Source organism: Hyla sarda, chromosome 6 (assembly GCF_029499605.1).
Source record: "Hyla sarda isolate aHylSar1 chromosome 6, aHylSar1.hap1, whole genome shotgun sequence".
In the NCBI taxonomy this organism is placed as follows: Eukaryota; Metazoa; Chordata; class Amphibia; order Anura; family Hylidae; genus Hyla; species Hyla sarda.
In genome coordinates this window covers 141030726-141052862 of record NC_079194.1, presented here as the reverse complement: position 1 = coordinate 141052862, position 22137 = coordinate 141030726, and the positions used below count along the sequence as shown (strand labels likewise).

The window sequence follows — 22137 nt, the reverse complement described above, 5'->3', positions numbered from 1 at the left end:
CTGATATGAGTGATGCCTATTATGTTGGTACCAACCCCTCCTCCAGGCCCTGTTGATAAAAATTGTCCTGTTGCCTATGGGCGAGTTTTTTTCCGGTGAAGTGATATCCATCTGTTACTTTTCTTGTGTATTGATACAGATTGTCACGATGCCGGCTGGCAGGTAGTGGATCCTCTGTGCCAGAGAGGGATTGGCGTGGACCGTGCTAGTGGATCGGTTCTAAGTCACTACTGGTTTTCACCAGAGCCCGCCGCAAAGCGGGATGGTCTTGCTGCGGCGGTAGTGACCAGGTCGTATCCACTAGCAACGGCTCAACCTCTCTGACTGCTGAAGATAGGCGCGGTACAAGGGAGTAGACAGAAGCAAGGTCGGACGTAGCAGAAGGTCGGGGCAGGCAGCAAGGATCGTAGTCGGGGGCAACGGCAGGAGGTCTGGAACACAGGCTAGGAACACACAAGGAAACGCTTTCACTGGCACAATGGCAACAAGATCCGGCAAGGGAGTGCAAGGGAGGAGATCAGATATAGCCAGGGAGCAGGTGGGAGCCAATTAAGCTAATTGGGCCAGGCACCAATCATTGGTGCACTGGCCCTTTAAGTCTCAGAGAGCTGGCGCGCGCGCGCCCTAGAGAGCGGAGCCGCGCGCGCCAGCACATGACAGCAGGGGACCGGGACGGGTAAGTGACCTGGGATGCGATTCGCGAGCGGGCTCGTCCCGCTGTGCGAATCGCATCCCCGACGGCCATGACAGTGCAGCGCTCCCGGTCAGCGGGACTGACCGGGGCGCTGCGGGGAGAGAGACGCCGTGAGCGCTCCGGGGAGGAGCGGGGACCCGGAGCGCTAGGCGTAACAGTACCCCCCCCTTAGGTCTCCCCCTTTCTTTGTCCGGTAACTGCCTCCCCTGGGATGAGGACACCGGGAAAGAATGGAGGTTTTCCTCAACGGGAGGCAGCACAGCAGGAGTGGGAATGGAGAGGGAGGGCAGAGGGCGAAGCCTGGCACGGGGCAGTGTGACACCAGGACGGGGGCCATGAGGAGGCACAGAGGCTTGCCGGACGGGACTGGGAGGGGGGGAGAGGCACTTCCCATGGCAGGCAGAGTCCCAGTTCTTGATCTCCCCGGTGGTCCAATCAAGGGTGGGGGAATGAAGCCGGAGCCATGGCAGACCGAGGAGGACCTCAGAGGTACAGCCGGGGAGAACGAAGAGCTCAATTCTCTCGAGGTGGGGTCCAATAGACATCAGGAGGGGTTCTGTGCGGTAACGCACGGTGCAGTCCAATCTGGCTCCGTTGACCGCGGAAATGTAGAGCGGCTTGACGAGACGGGTCACCGGGATGCTGAATTTATTAACAAAGGACTCCAAAATAAAATTCCCGGAGGCACCAGAGTCCAAGCAGGCCACGGCTGAGAGGGAGGAGTTGGCTGTAGGAGAAATCCGCACAGGCACCGTGAGACGTGGGGAAGAAGACTTAGAACCAAGAGATGCCACACCCACGTGAGCTGGGTGCGTGCGTGCGTTTCCCAGGCGTGGAGGACGGATAGGGCAATCCACCAAGAAATGCTCGGTACTGGCACAGTACAGACAGAGGTTTTCTTCTCTACGGCGATTCCTCTCTTCCTGGGTCAGGCGAGACCGATCCACTTGCATGGCCTCCTCGGCGGGAGGCCCAGGCGTAGACTGCAAAGGATGCTGTGGGAGAGGTGCCCAGAGATCTAAGTCTTTTTCCTGGCGGAGCTCTTGGTGTCGCTCAGAAAAACGCATGTCAATGCGGGTAGCCAAATGGATGAGTTCTTGGAGGTTGGCAGGAATCTCTCGTGCGGCCAGCACATCCTTGATGCGACTGGATAGGCCTTTTTTAAAGGTCGCGCAGAGAGCCTCGTTATTCCAGGATAGTTCAGAAGCAAGAGTACGGAATTGTATGGCGTACTCGCCAACGGAAGAATTACCCTGGACCAGGTTCAGCAAGGCAGTCTCAGCAGAAGAGGCTCGGGCAGGTTCCTCAAAGACACTTCGGACTTCAGCGAAGAAGGACTGGACTGTGGCTGTGGCAGGATCATTGCGGTCCCAGAGCGGTGTGGCCCAAGACAAGGCCTTTCCTGAAAGAAGGCTTACTACGAACGCCACCTTAGACCGTTCTGTAGGAAACAAGTCCGACAACATCTCCATATGCAGGGAACACTGAGACAAAAATCCACGGCAGAGTTTAGAGTCCCCATCAAATTTGTCCGGCAGGGACAAGCGTAGGTTAGGAGCGGCCACTCGCTGCGGAGGAGGTGCAGGAGCTGGCGGAGGAGATGGTTGCTGCTGTAGCAGAGGCAGAAGTTGCTGTAACATGGCGGTCAACTGCGACAGCTGCTGTCCTTGTTGGGCAATCTGCTGCGATTGCTGAGCGACCACCGTGGGAAGATCAGCGAGACTTGGCAGCGGCACCTCAGCGGGATCCATGGCCGGATCTACTGTCACGATGCCGGCTGGCAGGTAGTGGATCCTCTGTGCCAGAGAGGGATTGGCGTGGACCGTGCTAGTGGATCGGTTCTAAGTCACTACTGGTTTTCACCAGAGCCCGCCGCAAAGCGGGATGGTCTTGCTGCGGCGGTAGTGACCAGGTCGTATCCACTAGCAACGGCTCAACCTCTCTGACTGCTGAAGATAGGCGCGGTACAAGGGAGTAGACAGAAGCAAGGTCGGACGTAGCAGAAGGTCGGGGCAGGCAGCAAGGATCGTAGTCGGGGGCAACGGCAGGAGGTCTGGAACACAGGCTAGCAACACACAAGGAAACGCTTTCACTGGCACAATGGCAACAAGATCCGGCAAGGGAGTGCAAGGGAGGAGATCAGATATAGCCAGGGAGCAGGTGGGAGCCAATTAAGCTAATTGGGCCAGGCACCAATCATTGGTGCACTGGCCCTTTAAGTCTCAGAGAGCTGGCGCGCGCGCGCCCTAGAGAGCGGAGCCGCGCGCGCCAGCACATGACAGCAGGGGACCGGGACGGGTAAGTGACCTGGGATGCGATTCGCGAGCGGGCGCGTCCCGCTGTGCGAATCGCATCCCCGACGGCCATGACAGTGCAGCGCTCCCGGTCAGCGGGACTGACCGGGGCGCTGCGGGGAGAGAGACGCCGTGAGCGCTCCGGGGAGGAGCGGGGACCCGGAGCGCTAGGCGTAACACAGATATCTCTGTTGCTTTCCTTCTATAGTGATACAGATTCTCCTTTTGCTTTTTTGGGATAGAACCTTTCTTCAAATCCCTATCCAGGCTGCCAGCATTTGAAAAAAAAAAACTAAATTTGGACTGCTCCCCCGATGCCTCAGGTATTCTACTCCCGTCCACTGATGCAACTCAGTCCCTCCTCGGCCAGTTATTGGCTGAGCAGCAGTGTGACGCATTAAGCCACAGCACCAGGAAAAGGCCTGCGGCTCCTTATGTTACACTGCTGTTCAGCCAATCACTAGCAGAAGCGGGACTGAGTTGCACTCTGATACGTCAACCCCTGACAACCATGAAGAGGACTTCATCCGATGATAGAAGCAGGATACCTGAGGCATCTGTGGAGTGGTGAGGGATAAGTCTATTTTTTTTTTTTTTTTTTTTTAAATGCCAGCAGCCTGGGCAGGGTTATACAGGGGTACTCTGGTGGAAAAAAAAATTTTTTTCATATGAACTGGCTCCAGAAAGTTAAACAGATTTGCAAATTACTTTTATATAAAAATCGTAATCCTTCCGGTACTTATCAGCTGCTGTATGCTCCTGAGTAAGTTGTATAGTTCTTTTCAGTCCGTCAATAGTGCTCTCTGCTGACTCTGTCCATGTCAGGAACTGTCCAGAGCAGCAACAAATCCCCATAGCAAACCTATCCTGCTCCAGACAGTGCCTGGCATAGACAGAGGTGTCAGCAGAGAGCACTGTGGTCAGACAGAAAAGAACAACTCCACTTCCTCAGCAGCATACAGCAGATGATAAGTACTGGAAGGATTAAGATTTTTTTTAATAGAAGTAATCTACAAATCTGTTTAACTTTCTGGTACCAGTTGATTTTATTTTTTTTTTTCTACCGGAGCACTCCTTTAAAGAAAAGTTCTATCCTGGAGTACCCCTTTAACACAGATCAGTCTGTCGCATTTTTGTATGTTAATACAGATTTGCCTGGTTTTATACAGATGTTCCATTTGCTTTTCATTTGTATTTGTGTATTGGTGCCTATTTATTTCTGTAGATTTTTTGTGCATTGATAAAGATCCTCCTGTTGACTGTCTTGTGTGTTGATACAGATCTGCCTGTTGCTTTTCTTGTGTATTGATACAGATCCATCTGTTTTTCTTGTGTGTTGATACAAATCATCCTTCTGTTTTTTTCTTGTTTAATGATACAGATCCCCCTGTTGCCAGTTTCTTTTTTGGGTATTGATGCATTTTCCTTTTGCTTTTTCTGTGTATATTTATACATGTCCTTCTGTTTTTTTTTTTTTTGTGTTTTGTTTTTGTGTATTGATGCAGACTTTTCTGTTGCTTTTTGTGTGTATTTATACAGGTAGATTCTTCTGCAGCCATTTGTGTATTGATACATATTTTCATTTTGCATTGATACAGATTTGCTTGCTTGTTACTTTTCTCATGTATTGATATAGACCCCAAGCTTTTTTTTCTTGTTGCTTCTCTTCTTTATAGGTGTAGATAACCTGTTGCCTTTATTGTGTATTGATACAGCTACTCCTGTTGCTTTTCTTGTGTATTGATACAAGTCCTGCTTCTGTTTTTCTTGTATACTGATAAAGATCCTGCAGTTCTGGTATATATTCACCTTTTGCTTCCTTTGTGTATTGATATAAATTGCCTGTTGCTTTTCTTTTACATTGTTACAACTCCTTTTTTTTTCTGCCATAAAGATGCAGATCATTGATGCAATTGTTGTGTATTAATGCAGTTACCCCTTCTGTTTTCCTTGAGCATAAATACTTGTGTGTTTCCCTTTTATTTTATATGTTAATACAGAGAACTGTTTGTTTTTTACTTATTTTTTTGTCTAATGGTAAAGATCATCTTGTTGAATTTCTAATGTATTGATAGAAATAGTTTGTTTTGTTTTGGTGGACAGCTCTTCCTATTTTTTTTCTTATACAGTGGGGCAAAAAAGTATTTAGTCAGCCATCAATTGTGCAAGTTCTACCACTTTAAAAGATGAGAGAGGCCTGTAATTTTCATCATAGGTATACCTCAACTATGAGAGACATAATGAGACCTAGTGAATAAGGGGACCTAGTGAATAACCTGCAGAGAACTGGGACCAAAGTAACAAAGGCTACCATCAGTAACACACTACGCCGCCAGGGACTCAAATCATGCAATGCCAGACGTGTCCCCCTGCTTAAGCCAGTACATGTCCAGGCCTGTCTGAAGTTTGCTAGAGAGCATTGGGATGATCCAGAAGAGGATTGGGAGAATTTCATATGGTTAGATGAAACCAAAGTAGAACTTTTTGGTAAAAACTCAACTCGTCGTGTTTGGAGGAGAAAGAATGCTGAGTTGCATCCAAAGGACACCATACCTACTGTGAAGCATGAGGGTGGAAACATCATGCTTTGGGGCTGTTTTTCTGCAAAGGGACCAGGATGACTGATCCATGTAAAGGAAAGAACTAATGTGACCATGTATCGTGAGATTTCGAGTGAAAACCTCCTTCCATCAGCAAGTGCATGAAAACATGAAACATGAAAAAAAAAAAAGTCTTTCAGCATGACAATGATCCCAAACACACCGCCCGGGCAAGGAAGGAGTGGCTTCGTAAGAAGCATTTCAAGGTCCTGGAGTGGCATAGCCAGTCTCCAGATCTCAATCCCATAGAAAACCTTTGGAGGGAGTTGAAAGTCTGTGTTGCCCAGCGACAGCCCCAAAACATCACTGCTCTAGAGGAGATCTGCATGGAGGAATGGGCCAAAATACCAGCAACAGTGTGTGAAAACCTTGTGAAGACTTACAGAAAACATTTGACGTCATTGCCAACAAAGGGTATATAGCAAAGTATTGAGATGAACTTTTGTTATTGACCAAATACTTATTTTCCACCATAATTTGCATATACATTCTTTAAAAAATTTGATTTTATGGATTTTTTTTTCTCATTATGTCTCTCATAGTTGAGGTATACCAATGATGAAAATTACAGGCCTCTCTCATCTTTTTAAAGGGGTACTCCGCTGCTCAGCATTTGGAACAAAATGTCGCTTAGATCTGGCACCAGAAGCTTGTGACATCATAGCCCTGCCACCTCATGACGTCACACCCCACCCCATGCCCCCTACCATAGACTTGCATTGAGGGGCCATGTCCATGATGTCACGAATGGTGCACGGTTGTGACATCACGAGCCTCTCGCGCTGAACCCTACACTCTAAACGAACGCTGAGCAGCGGAGTACCCCTTCAATTGGGGGCTGACTAAATACTTTTTTGCACCACTGTATGTTTATAAAGATCTGTCTGTTGAGTTTCTTATTTGTTGATTCAGATCAGCCTGTTGCTGTTCTTGTATAATATAGCAGGTCCTCCTTCTGCTTCTCTTGTGTATTGATACAGATCCTTTTCTTAGGTATTCATGTAGATCCGCATGTTGCTTTCGTGTGTATTGAACAGGTCTCTCTATTGCTTTTCTTGTGTATTGACACAGGTTCATCTTTTGCGTCTTGCGTGTATTGTTATAGATCTTTCTGTAGTATTTCCTCTATATTGATGCGGGTCTCCCTGCTTTTCTTATGTCAATTTCCCTGTGTATTTATACAGATCATCCTGTTGTTTTTTGTGTCTTATTATGATGCACATGTCTCTTATTTGTATATAAATACAGACCCTCCTTTTCTTGTGTATTGAGGTATAGATCCTCCAGTTACTTTCCTTGTGCATTTCTATAGACCCTGGTTACTTTTCTCTTATATTAACACAGATCCTCCTTCTGCTTTTCTTGTGTATTGTTATGATGCACATGTCTCTTTTTTGTATTTTAACCCCTTCCTGACCCCAGCCGATATCCGTCATTTAACTGTTTAAATACAGTGATCTAGACAGATCACAGCATTTACACATTAAATGCCGCTATTCCCAAGTGTCTAGTGGTCCCATAGCCCCCGCCTGTGATGTAATCACGGGGGGGCTATGGGTTGCTAGGGAAGCTCGAGGCCTTACCTTGTCCTCGGCTCCTCCCCCAGCTCTGTTATTGCTTAAGGTTCCCTTTGGCAGCTCTTAGCAATTGAACATAGATTTCATAGATCAATGTAATGCAATAGGTTTACATTGATCTATGTAAGCCATCTGATAATGGCTTATGATAGGCCCCTAGGGTGGCCAAACATTGTGTGTAAAAAAAAAGTAAAAAAAAAATGTTTTTAAAAACATAAAAAAATCCCTCCCCTAATAAAAATTCTAATCACCCCCCTTTTTCAATTTTTTAAATAAAACACTGTATAAACATAAAATTTGGTATCGCTGCGTGCGTAATTGTCCAATCTATTAAATTATTATGTTTCTGATCCTGCATGGTGAATGGCGTAATCGCCCAAAAATTCCAAACACCAAAATTGCAGATTTTTGGCTACATTACATCCCAGAAGAATTATATTAAAAAGTGATCAAAAAGCCAGAGCTACACAAAAATTGTACCTTTAACAACTACAGCTCATGGCGCAAAAAACAAACCCTAACACACTTCCATAGGTGGAAAAGTAAATATGTTGTATGGGTGAGAACATGGTAATAAACAAAGTTTTTATTTTTTTTCAAGGTTTAATTTTTTTTAAGTGTAAAACTAAACAAAAATTATTCAAGTTTGGTATCATTGGAATCACACTGACTCATAGAATAAAGATGAAATGTCAGATTTACCATATTTTGATCTCCGAAAAAATTACTGCCCTACAAAATTGTACAATTCCATATTTTTTTCAATTTTGCCCTGCATATAATTTTTTTTTTCGGGCTTTGTAATACATGATAAAAAAAAGTCCAACTCCTCACGCAGTAAATACGCCCTAATACAACTTTGTCAGTCGTAAAATAAAAAAGTTATGAGTCTTAGAATGTAAGAGAGTAAAAAACATGAAGGTGTTAATACAGATCTTCCTGTTGTTTTTCCTTGAGTATTGATACCGATCCACCTGTACCTTTTCATATGTATTGATACAGACCCCCCTGTTGTTTTTCGTGTATTGGACTCACATTCTTGTGTACTGTTTTCTAGTGTACTGTTATGATGCACATATCTCTTTCTTGTAGATTATTACAGACCCTCCTGTTACTTTTTTTCTTCAGTATTGATACAGATCCTCATGTTGCTTCTCTTGTGTATTGTGGTATAGATTCTCCGGTTACTTTCCCGTTATATTAACACAGATCCTCCTTTTGCTTTTCTCGTGTATTGATAAAGGTTTGCTAATTCCTTTTTTGTGTATTGATAGCTGCCTGTTGTTTATTTTAGTCTTTTCCATTCTATGGCACCATGCAGTTTTTGTGTATAGCAAACGCTTTCTTTGTGATTGGCAACGGTTTGGCACTGCTAGAAAATTTGTAGCTCCTTGTGTGTGTATGTGTATCAATTTATATATACATATTGTGAAAGGGCAAATAACCGCCTCTGAGTCGCCTAGCCACCAAACATAAAGTATCATTTGTTCCATGGTATGCTGAGTTACCACACTTGGATCTGATCCCATCTGACTTTCCTCATAGAGCTATTGTCTATAAAGGCAGGATTATTAGACAGGGTGATTCTGAAGGTGGATCACCATCTCTATGAGAAAAGTCCTATATGTGGTGACTTGTCAGATTCCCATCGGAACCCTGCAATCGGCAGCACAAGGTTGGTTAAAGTAATCCATACATGTTTACACCATAGCTCCCCTGGGTTATGTCAGAGCTCAGTTTAGGGGGAACAATATGTTACAGTTTCTACTACTAGAACATTTTTTGTGCAAGTTACATTTGTACTAGAATGGATGGTTAGAGTCTAGTTTCTTCTGAACAGCTGCCTGATCCTTTTTTTTTTTTTTTTGCCCAAATCATGTCCAGCATTGCACTGTTGATTTAGATGCTGACGTGGCTCTTGATACATTTCTTCTGTTTTGTGTTGCATTCCTGTGCAGTTGTCTAACAACCCTCCACTCAGTTCCAGCCTCCAGGAGCAGCGCACCATCATAGACGCTCACTTTAACAGATATTCTCCCAAAAATGTGCTTCTGCTGATATGGAGTGCCTAAATACAGGCAGGGATGGACAGGACTTTCCAGTCGGTCCCATTTACTGATCTTGCAGATACAGTTCAGTTCTGGGCTTCATTTCACAAGAATGTTCTGGATCTATAAGGAAACCCGTTAATTTTTAGGGTTTTCTACTGTATGAAGTGTGACATAGTTACCTCAAGAGCCAGTATTCTACTTAAAGGTGTACTCCGCCCCTAGACAACTTATCCTCAATCCAAAGGATAGGGAATAAGATGTCTGATCGCGGGGGTCCCACCACTGGGGACCCCATCGATCTCAGCTGCGGCACCCCAGACATTTGGTGCACGGAGCGAACTTAACTCCTTGCCGGATGACAGGCTCGTGACGTCACGGCCATGCCCCCTCAATGCAATTCTATGGGAGGGGGCGCGATGGCAATCACGCCTCCTCCCATAGACTTGCATTGAGGGGGCGTGTCTGTTATGTCACAAATGGGGCGCAGCTATGACGTCACAAACACTCTAAAGGAACGCCGGGTGCAGCACGGAGATCGCGGGGGTCCCCAGCGATGGACCCCCGTGTTCAGACATCTTATCCCCTATCCTTTGGATAGGGAATAAGATGTCTAGGGGCAGAGTACACCTTTAAGTTTACAAAATAGATTTCTTCTTCACCTTAGTCACTCACGATCGTCTTCAGTCTGACTTGATTGCTGATGAAGTTACCTTAAGTGTCTTCTTCCAGTCTCTGCACACATTGTTCTGTTTACAGTCTCTAAGTAGAGCTACTGTAGATATTGCCTCCCTCCTCTGTGTGAGGAGTAACTTGGAATACTTTAAGAAGCACTCCAGGATTTTGTTTTGCTTTATATAGTGCAGCATAGGTTGATATTAGAGAATTGTGTAGAAGTTCTTTTGCATACAATATGCTTACTTGTTTTAGTTGATGTGGCATGCATGGGTTTTCTGGCATTATTTTATAATGCAGTAGATCCAAAAGAAATCTCAGCACACAGTAAGTATCTTTCATAAGGTTTATTCATCTTTACATAGCTGGGAGTCACTGCACCCATATTGGCTCACACCTGAGCCTTTCTCAACCACATGCAAGATATTTACTGTGTGCCAAGACTTCATTTGGATCTACTGCAATTGTTTACTATTTGCACTGGGTCAGCTGCAGTGCCGACTGCTTTATTCTGTTCCAAGACTCCTCTGTCTTTGCAGAGAGAAGGGATGGAGTCTCATCAATGCAATTTCCCTAATGAGTGTAATGCCCCAATGGGTGTGGACCCGCTCAACACATAGGGCCTGATTTACAAAAGTTTTTTCGAGTCAATTTTATAGGGTTTTTTGTGTCACATGTGTCGTGCGCCTGAATTTCTGACAAAAAAATTCAAAAAGCATCACTTACTCTCCACTTTACTCAGAAAATGCTACAAATGGGCATAACCATCAGGGAAAAGGGGAATGCCTTCAAAAAAACCTTATGTTTTTTTAAGAAACCTACAAATTTACAAATTTTTCCACATAAAATGTGGTGGATTTGAGCTCTGGAAAACTCTACAGCTCAGAGCATGTGTAAAAAGAGCAAGATGTAGGAAAAAATTGCCAAATACAATTTACAATAGTAAACACCATGGATAAATACCCGTCGGAAACAAAAACTCAAGAAACTAAACTGCTAAGACCCATAAATGGGTTGGAGTCGGTTCACAGTATGTGCAGTTTTGATGCTTTTTTTATATTAAGTGCATTTTTTTGAGAAATATTGCCATTTAAAGCGATTTGGCCTGTAATCACAACTTAGATGTTCTATGAAGGTATAAAGTCTTCAGGCTATGTTCACATATTGCATTTTTACTGCATTTTGGAGTAGTTTTTCTGCATTTTGACAATGTTTTTGTTGCAATGTTTTATTTAGTATATGTGCAATTGGAGTAAAATATTGACATTTTCCTATGATTTCATTAAAATCATGGCAAAAACACACCAAAAATGCAATGAGTGAACACAGCCTCAGGGAGGTATATAACTACTATATAGCCTGATCCCATAGAGATAGCAGCAGCAGTATACAGTGCTGGGTTGGGGTGGGGTGGGGGTTGTGAGCAGCAAAAAGGGATCTCTTAGGCGATGATGTCATCCTGTAGTTCACAGAAAAGCAGCTGACCCAGGACAGGCCACATTGTGATTTTCTGTGGGTCAGGTTGGTAAACACATTAACCAGTTACAGTATTGAAATGCATGGATGCAGTTGTGCTGGAATGAAACAGATGGCACTGTAGTACTAGCGACGGTGGAGTTAAAGAGTGCTTCTTTAATTATCATCTGTGTGAGGGTCATAATTTTCTAGGCTGTCATTCTAATAAGGCAGATCTGGCCATTAGTGTGCAATTCACGACTACATGCTGCTGTCTCTTCACTGCCCGAGATTGGTGAAGCCAATGTACATGTCTTATCATACTGATTTCTTATACTTGCTGGTTTTGTGACTCATGTAATAGAAAATTATTGCCGGGGGATATTATCATTTCTTTTAAAGTGCCAGAAATTCAAGGACACTGCACAACTTAAAACAATACAAAGGGGTTTAAGTACATAATCTGATGCAATCAACACAACAAGTACAATAAACTACAGGTAAATGTATGGCGTTCTTGTATGGAGCAAAGATGCCAGTGCTCACAAGGGTTTATAGTCTACTAGGGAATTTTAAAGTAGGTGAGGATAGATGTAGTATTGTAGCACTATTGTAGCATTAACGTTACTGTAGAGTGTCAGCTTTTCTGAAGAGATAGGTATCCAAGTTGCTTTTAGAGGTTTTAAAGGTGAGTGAGAAAAAATGGTGTAAGGAGCAGAGAAAAGTAGAGCAATGAAGGAGGTCTTGTGAAGATCACATGTGGGTAGATATCAGTAGATTAGAGTTATATATGGAACATGTTGTAGATTAGAGATTACGTGTGTGAGTTAAGGCCCTATTCACAAAATAATAGTGTTGTGTCGGTGCTGTCTGTTGTGTACAGGTGTCTCCAGACTGTCGCCCGACAGATGATATCGGGATAGGGAAAGATCAGGCATGTTAAATTTCCATTGCCTGATCCTTTTATTTTTAGGGATATAAGCAATTGCCAGAGAAGTCAGGTAAAACTTTATCCCACCAAGGGACTAAAATGGGAGCACAATCTACTTGTTCCTCATGACAATCCACTTGCCCTGGTACACAAAATAATTTCAACCAAAATAGTATGTAAATAAGGTCTTTATTAATAAAAACTTAATAGGCAGACCTAAAAAATACTTTAACCCCTTAAAGGGGTACTCCGCTGCTCAGCGTTTGGAACAAACTGTTCCGAACGCTGGAGCCGGTGTCAGGAGCTTGTGATGTCATAGCCCCGCCCCTCATGATGTAATGCTCCACCCCCTCAATGCAGGTCTATGGGAGGGGGCGTGTCAGCCATTCCATGAGGGGGCGGGGGTAGGACGTCATGAGCTCCCGGCGTTTGTTCCAAATGCTGAGCAGCGGAGTACCCCTTTAAGGACTGGGCCAATTTTCAGTTTTGCACTCTAATTTTCTCCTTCTCGCCCTATAATAGCTATTACTCTTATTTTTCCATCTACACACCCATATGAGGGCTTGTTGTTTGCCGGACCGATTTTCCTTTGTAACGACGCCTTTTTTTCCCATAACATATGCTGATTACAGCAATACCAAATGTGTATAGTTTCCATCACGTTTTATTAATTTAAACAAATTTTTTTTAATTGCCATTTTCAGACCCCTGTAACTTTTTTCTTTTTTTTCGTATACCAGGCTGTATTACTGGATGGCTCATTTTGTGTGCTGCTACCTTTTGTTTGTATCAGTATGATTTTAGTATTGATCCGACTTTTTAATTGCTTTTTACTTTATTTTTTTCTGGGATATGATGTTATAAAAAAAATGCAATTCTGGAGTTTGGTATTTTTTTTACATTGATCTATGTGCTCTGCGCTCCATTGATAAAGCCTGGTCCAGCCAGGCTCTATCAATGACAGAGCCATGTTCCCTAGGGATGCAGGGGTAAGCCCCCCAGCTACCAGTGAATCCCCCGCCAACCCAACACCCACCCCGACCGTGCGATCGCGCTGTGGAGTGACCAAACACACTCCATGATCAGCAGGGAGCATTTACAGGTCCTTTTAGATGCTCCTGTCAACTTTGACAGAGGCGATCTAAAGGGTTTATAGCCAGCCATGCAGATCGCTGCATTCCGGTTATTAGCGGCGGCCCCCAGCTACTGTTATGGAGTGGGCTCAAGTCAGGAGCCCACTCCATACATTCTGAGCACCACCCTACATGTCGAGGACCTACTGGTCTGGCTCTGCTTGCTCGAAGTAGGGCTAAAAGCCTGAAAAATTCACCTGGTGGGCACCCGGGAATGCATGTCCTGGGCATTGGGTGATAGGACCAGAAGCAGTAGGACCACGTGGACATGCTCCATTTTATAGATAGCAATGCAATCAGGTGGAACTCCGCTCAAAGAATAAAGATGTTCATACTTTGGGTAGACATCCATTCCGTTGGTGGAATTCCACTGCAGCAATTCTGCATTGTGCAGTGGAATTCTAGGAGGGCTTTGAGAAGGGAAGAGATAGAGAAAGAGAGAGAGAAAGATGAGGAGTTGGTATGTGAGTGGGAAACACTAAATGTAAAAATTAAGAGATGTCTTACCCCCAAGTGACGCATACCAATTTTAATACATTTTTTTATTATTATTATTGTTTCATTTAGTGTCATGTGGAAAAGAGTTTTAAAAAGTGTTTAAAATTTGGCTTTTTTTTGCATAAATTACCCCAGAATAATGTAAACTTGTTCCAATATGCATTTAACAGTGACCCTGAGCCTTTATTCACATGAAGTCTTGGATTCTCCATCAGGGTAAGATATTGTTAGCTAATGCTATATAATACATATGACTTGCTCGCTGTGAAGCTGATTCTGATGGTTTCTTATCGTACAGTCCAACAGGTCAAAATACAATTTCCCTGCTCTTTTCATTATTACAGGAAACTATTTGCTGCACAACTGTTACCAACAATGGGCAGAACGTAGACTGGGACAAAAGATGTCTTTAGGTCAGCTCATGTGTCTGCATTGGGTATATATTGCCCTGAAAAATGAATCGAATTGGCGATATGTCGCGAATATATGGACGAATATTCGTCATATATTCGCTAAATTTGCATATTCGTCATATATTCGCTAAATTTGCATATTCGTTATATTCGCAGCATATTTTCGCATATGCAAGAATTCGCATATGGGAAAATTAGCATATAAAAAATTAGCATATGCGAAAATTCGAATATGCAAAAATTAGCATATGCTAATTTTCGCATATGCGAAAATTCGCACGCCAGTCTAACACAGTAGTATTAGAGCCTTCTTTACACCACATAAGCTGGAAGCAGAGAGGGATGATCACTGTGATGTGCACTGTGAAAAAAAAAATTTTATAAAAAAAAAATAAACGAATATTCGGAATTGCGAATATATAGTGCTATATTCGTGAATATTCGCGAATTCGCGAATATGCGATATTCGCAATAAAAATTCGCATTGCGAATATTCGCGAGCAACACTACTCCTAACAACCTGTGTACATAAACACTTAGGCTTGGTTCACATGTAGAATTTTTATCTGCATTTTTAGCCAAAACTGGGAGCTGGTCCAAAGTGCAAAAAAGTGCAAATATTTTTCTTTGAGTTGGTTTCAGTAAAAAATACAGACCAAAATACTGTGAACCCAACCCTAAGCGTATTGAGAGTGTCAGACACATGACTCACAACAGCCCCAGTACATAGATGAGGTATATTGTCTCTATAGTATGAGACACCAACAAAGTATTTGGATTGCTACCATAAATGATCCAAAATTCATATACATAAAACAACAAGACAAGGATACGACTGCAGCATACAAAGCAAATTTGAAGAAAAATGGGTATCTTTGTTCCATCTTGGGCAAGACAGATTTGGTAGAAACAACAAGGCTAGAAGTATAGTCCTCGTTCCTTTATATACTCCAAAATGAGAAGAAGCAGAATGAAGAAGACTGTAAAATCACTGAAAACCTGGAACGTCTCCAGAGTTCAAGGACACATAGATAAGACAATTGCAGTAGCAGAGTAAAGTTTCAGGTTATTGGTACTCTACTAGTGTATTTCTCTTACCTGTGCTTCCTGGAAAAGCCTCTCTAGTGGTACCTCTGCTTTCTCTAGGGTAAAGCTATAGGGCTACTGTGTGGTTCTGTATTTTTTTAAGGGAAAGACAGCCACCTGCACAGAATACTGTTCTTGAGAACATAGACAGCTACCATTTTTTTTTTTTGGTGATGTTTTTTAAACAAATGTATTTTAAGAGGAAGAAAATAAGTGATGTTTTCACCGACAACCTTACTGTCAGCCCCAGCACCTTATCAATAAGGTTTCCTCTAAGGCCCCTTTCACACTACTGTTATCACATGGTAGTGTGATGGCTGTCAAGGCTGCTGGGGAAAATAGCAGGAGAGAAAATATAGCTTGCGCTGTCTTTTTCTCCCACTACTCCTACTGAAAAGCAGCGGTGCCCGACGGACCCCATTGACTATAATGGGGTCCATCGGGACCCGCTGTTGGCCGTTGCGCCCTGTCAAAATGACAGCCGTCAAACAAAAAAAAAAGAGAAAAATAAAAGAGAGTTTGACGGCCATTCTTGACGGGGCACAATGGTAATGTGAATGTAGCCTAAAGCTGCAGCACAATGCACTAATACCTGCTGATACTGACAGTGGATGTGGCCCCCAGGGGACTATTGCTGTCCCTATGTTCTACTCAGGGGCATTCATAGGAGAGTGGGGGCCCCATAGCACAGTTTAAAGTGGGACCCAACATTATGATGCTGGGTTTTGCCATGTAGGACTAAAGGTCCTGATGTTTGTTTTCCTTTTCTGTAACCTTTTTTTTTTTAACCAACCTCGCTTTCCTAGAAGAGTCCTAAACAGGTTCTCACTGCCTAATAGAAAAGGGGATAGGACCAACCAAGGCTGAGTCTCCTCTTTCCCCACAAAGACGTCATGGTCCATCCCTCTTGGTATATATGGCCTTGTGTCTAACGATGGCTCCTCCAGAAGCAATAATAGCCTTTGTCCAAATGTCACCTTCATCACTGACCACTTCATCACTTGCCCCAGGTGAGTTTAAAGGAGCATCACATGCTTGAAACAATCTTATTTATCGACAATTTTGAAAGGGTGCCAATAATTTTGTCCAGTCCATTTTTGGAGTTTGGTGTGACATTATGTCCAATTTGCTTTTTTCCCTCCCTTTTTTCGTTTAGTTCCAATACACACAAAGGGAATAAACATGTGTATAGCAAAACATGTGTTACTGCAATCCTTTTCTGTGAGAAATACTTCAGTTTCTTGAAAAATTTCAGGGGTGCCAACATTTACGCCCATGACTGTATATGCTCCATTAATGTATCCTCCCATGTGTTCACCAATGGCCATGCGATGTTGCTGATGTTGTTGCCAATAATCCTGGCAACACATGGAGATATGGTTTTAGCCACTAGCAATCCCCAGAATGTGAAAAGGTGACCTTAATGTTCCAGATACTTCTTGACATTGATATATGAATTCAGCTGCCAGACTTTTCTTAGGGTCTATTCACTTGGTGGAATTTCCGCTTGTGGAATTCCACCTCGACTGGAAGCCTAATAGACTTCTATTGGATTCCACACTTCTGAATTTCCGCATGAATTCCGCACCAATTCCACACAAAACCTGCACAAACCAGAAACCACCCCAGGAAGCGGGATTCGTGCCGAAATTCCACCTGTGTGAATAGACTCTTAGATCTATTCACAAGGCAAGAGGAATTTCAGAAGGTTGAATGGGAGTACGGAATCCCATAGAAGGTTATGGCCTTTATTTGAGGGGGAATTCCGCAAGCGGAAAGTCTGCCGTGCAAATAGCCCCTAAGGTTTCTATTGTTAGGTGATTTATTCTGATGAACTTCCTATAGCATATACAAAGTTGAACAGAAGATCAACCATGTCTACAGGCCAAATATTGATGCGATAAAGCGTATAAGTATTATTTGTCTATAGGTCAGATACTGATAGTATCTAACCTATTAATCAGGGGTCAAGACCTGGGAAAAAGAAAACTATGGGAACCCAAAAGTCGGTCCTGTAGGACTCCTGCTAATAGGAACAGTGTTCCACCTCCCCCCGCCCCCCCTCCGCTATGCAAGTCTATGGAAGGTGGCAACCACGGGGCCGTCACGCCCCCACTCATAGACTTGCATAGCGAGGGCGGAGTTGTGACGTCACACGGGGCGGAGTCGTGACGTCTCGATACTCCGGCCCTGTGGTTGCCACCCGGCTGTTTGTGAGCTGGCACTGCGGCATGCAGCTCAAACAGGTGGGTGGCTAATACAAGATTGCAGGAGTCCTCAGCGGCAGGACCCCTGCGGTGAGATATCTTATCCCCTATCCTATGGATAGGGGATAAGATGTCTCAGGGCCGGAGTACCCCTTTAAGGGACCATCATTTTTTCCAGTTTATTTCTAGTAAATTTTATTAGTTATTACTTTATCAGTTTTAACTTATGTCAGGGAGCATTGTGGGTTTTCCTGTCCTTCTGTCCACGTCTGTAGATGGATGTATCTTGTTTACCTTGCTATGGATGTAGTATGAGATACGTTGTGGTCACTAGTTCATTTTTCTGATATTGCGGCTCTTTATTATCTGCTTGTTTACAAATCACGAGGATTAGGTGGGTGCAGTCATCACTTCTTGCCTATGACAAAACACAGCTGCGGAGGATCAGGTGGGTGTGCCCACTGCATAGATGTTACCACCAGTAAAGTTTCCTAACTGCAGTTTTTTTTTAACAAGCTCCAGGGAATTGTACTGGGATTTCCTTCTGTAGGAGCCTAGAGCTCCGTGTTTATTAAAAGGGTACTCCACTGCTCAGCATTTGGAACAAACTGTTCCGAACGCTGGAGTCGGTGCCGGGAGCTCGTGATGTCATATCACCGCCCCCTCATGATGTCACGCCGCGCCCAATCAATGCAAGTCTATGGGAGGGGCCGTGACGGCTGTCATGCCCCCTCCCATAGACTTGCATTTAGGGGGCGTGACATTATGAGGGGGCGGGGATATGACGTCACGAGCTCCCGGCGCCGGCTCCAGTGTACGGAACAGTTTGTACCAAACACTGAGCAGCAGAGTACCCCTTTAATGTTCTACAGATAAAGCTTTGTGTCTTCTATGCAGCTGAGGTGGCTGGATGGAGGGTAAAATCCTGCTTGTGGCTTATCTTCCAGACAATACAGATTAGAATTTAGCAGCTGAAGACAGGCCATAGCTTAACCCCTTAAGGACACGGTTTTTCCGTTTTTGCACTTTGGTTTTTTTACTTCTTACCTTTAAAAAATCATAACCCTTTCAATATTGCACCTAAAAATCCAGATGATGGCTTATTTTTTGTGCCACCAATTCTACTTTGTAATGACGTCAGTCATTTTACCGAAAAATCTATGGTGAAACGGAAAAAAAAAATCATGTACGACAAAATTGAAGAAAAAAACGCCATTTTGTAACTTTTGGGGGCTTCCATTTCTACACAGTACATTTTCGGTAAAATTGACACCTTCTCTTTATTCTGTAGGTCCATACGGTTAAAATGCTACCCTACTTATATAGGTTTGATTTTGTTGTACTTCTGGAAAAAATCCTAACTACATGCAGAAAAATTAATAAATTGAAAATTATCATCTTCTGACCCCTATAACTTTTTTATTTTTCCGCGTACAGGGTGGTATGAGGGCTCATTTTTTGTGCCGTGATCTGAGTTTTTAGCTGTACCATTTTTGATCACTTTCGGACTTAGTGATCCCTTTTTATTCATTTTTTTCATGATATAAAAAGTTACCAAAAATACACTATTTTGGTCTTTGGGATTTTTTTGCGCGTACGCCATTGTCCGTGCTGTTTAATTAATGATATATTTTTAAAATTTGGATATTTCCGCACGCAGCGATACCACATATGTTTATTTTTATTTACACTGGGTTTTTTTTTGGGGGGGGGGGGGGTGATTCAAACTTTTATTAGGGAAGGGTTTAAATGATCTTTATTAACTTTTTTTTCACTTTTTTTTGCAATGTTATAGCTCCCATAGGGACATATAACACTGCACACACTGATCTTTTACATAGATCAATGGTTTCTCATAGGCACTGAGCAGTCATTCGGCGATCGGACAACAGGAGGCAAGGTAAGGGACCCTCCTGCTGTCCTACAGCTGTTCGGGATGCTGCGATTTCGCCGCGGCGATCCCGAACAGCCCCCTGAGCTAACCGGCAATGTTTTACTTTCACTTTAGATGCGGCATTCAACTTTGAACGCCGCGTCTAAAGGGTTAATAGTGCGCGGCACCGCGATCAGTGCCGCACGCTATTAGCCACGGGTCGGGCCCGACCCGCTATGACAGTTCCTGACAAGGACAAAGGTGTCAGCAGAGAGCACTTTGGTCAGACTGGAAAACATTCTGGAAAGAAATACAACTCTGTGGAGCATACAGCAGCTGATAAGTACTGGAAGGGTTAAGATTTTTAAATAGAAGTAATTTACAAATCTGTTTAACTTTCTGGCACCAGTTGATTTAAAAAAAATTGTTTTCCACCGGAGTACCCCTTTAAAGCCAAATTGGAATACAGACAAGCTTGTTCTTTTTCCCCAAAGACCTTTCTTGAAAACTTAGATATACTCTACTTGATATTGAAATTAGGTTGTTAATGTCTAGGGATGATCATAAGTTGCTCACGGAATGCTGTCTCATTCCAATCATTGTTCCATGCTAACTCTAAAGCCAAGGTGCAACAGTTGATGGTATGTTATTTGAGTGTAGAGGCTGCAAAAGAGACTCAACACAGTTTCTTGAAGACACTTCCAAAAGTAGTCAGGGAAGAGGTCAGGGATGAAAAGGTTTGATATTTCAAACCAGAGCTTCTCTAGAAAATTCTGTATATCAACTTGGTGTAATCATATGAAAACTATTGGGGACGACGTTCATATAGAGTGTATAGTATATTGGTTAATACATCTATGGCGCCCCATATAAACATTTGTATTAATGTGCATAAAGAAGCCATGGAAAAATCTCCAAAAGGCATGAAATTACAGATTAGACATTCTTATAATATGTCAACAAAAGTTAGATTTTATTTCCATCATTAACACTTTCAAAATAACAGAAAACTAAAATATGGCATCTGCAAAAGTTTGGGCACCCTGCAGAATTTATAGCATGCACTGCCCCCTTTGCAAAGCTGAGACCTGCCATGGATTGTTCTCAATCATCATCTGGGAAGACCAGGTGATGTCAATCTCAAAGGTTTTAAATGCCCAGACTCATCTGACCTTGCCCCAACAATCAGCACCATGGGTTCTTCAAAGCAGTTGTCTAGAAATCTGAAACTGAAAATAGTTGACGATCGCAAAGCTAGAGAAGGCTATAAGAAGATAACAAAATGTTTTCAGATATCAATATCCTCTGTTCGGAATGTAATTAAGAAATGGCAGTCATCAGGAACAGTGGAAGTTAAAGCAAGTTCTGGAAGACCAAGAAAAAGATCAGACAGAACAGCTCGCAGGATTGTGAGAAAAATAATTCAAAACCCACGTTTGACTGCACAATCCCTCCAGAAAGATCTAGCAGACGCTGGAGTTGTGGTACACTATTCCACTAAAAAGAGATACTTGTACAAATATGGTCTTCATGGAAGAGTCATCAGAAGAAAACCTCTTCTACGTCCTCACCACAAAAATCAGCGTTTGAACTTTGCAAATGAACATATAGACAAGCCTGATGCATTTTGGAAACAAGTTCTGTGGACCGATGAGGTTAAAATTGAACTTTTTGGCCGGAATGAGCAAAGGTACGTTTGGAGAAGAAGGGGAACAGAGTTGAATGAAAAGAACCTCTGTCCAACTGTTAAGCATGGGGGTGGATCAATCATGCTTCGGGGTTGTATTGCAGCCAGTGGCAGAGGGAACATCTCACAATTAGAAGGAAAAATGAATTCAATAACATTTCAGCAAATTTTGGATGCTAACTTGATGCCATCTGTGAAAAAGCTGAAGTTAAAAAGAGGATGGCTTCTACAAATGGATAATGATCCTAAACACACCTCAAAATCCACGGGGGATTATATCAAGAGGCGAAAACTGAATGTTTTGCCATGGCCTTCACAATCTACTGACCTCAACATAATTGAAAATCTATGGATAGATCTTAGAAGAGACAGACAGCCCAGAAATCTCAAAGAACTGGAAGACTTTTGTAAGGAAGAATGGGCAAAGATACCTGAAACAAGAATTGAAAGACTCTTGGCTGGCTACAAAAAGCATTTACAAGCTGTGATACTTGCCAAAGGGGGCAGTACAAGATATTAACTCTGCAGGGTGCCCAAACTTTTGCAGATGCCATTTTGTTTTCTGTTATTTTGAAAGAGTAAATTATGGAAATAAAATCTAACTTTTGTTGACATATTATAAGGATGTCTATTCTGTAATTTGATGCCTTTTGGAGATTTTTCAATATTTCCTTGGCTTCTTTATGCACATTAATAAAATTTTTTACCTGGGGTGCCCAAACTTTTGATCCCCACTGTAACTGAGCCAGTTCATATGAAAAAAATGTGTTCCACTGGAGTACTCCTTTAAATCTAGAGAGAGAACCTGAGCATTGTGACCCAACAAGAATTCCTGCTGAAACAGCTGTAATGATGGCAAGCATATTTGTTACTGGGCTATGGGGACTGATAAAAGAGGCTTTGAGTTACTAGAGACAAGTGGCCCTGTGGATTCAGAGACACCAATAACACCACATCACCCTCCTA

At 43.1% G+C, this 22137-nt stretch overlaps 1 protein-coding gene and 1 long non-coding RNA gene across 17 annotated transcripts in view; one reads left to right on the top strand and one right to left on the bottom strand.

Annotated features, from left to right (window-relative positions):
- ATP2B2 (ATPase plasma membrane Ca2+ transporting 2) overlaps positions 1 to 22137 on the top strand; it is a 281828-nt gene that overhangs the window by 62280 nt on the left and 197411 nt on the right. The gene's annotated exons all lie outside the window — the stretch shown is intronic.
- The window catches only part of LOC130276229 (uncharacterized), a 220822-nt gene that overhangs the window by 3860 nt on the left and 194825 nt on the right, over positions 1 to 22137 (bottom strand). The gene's annotated exons all lie outside the window — the stretch shown is intronic.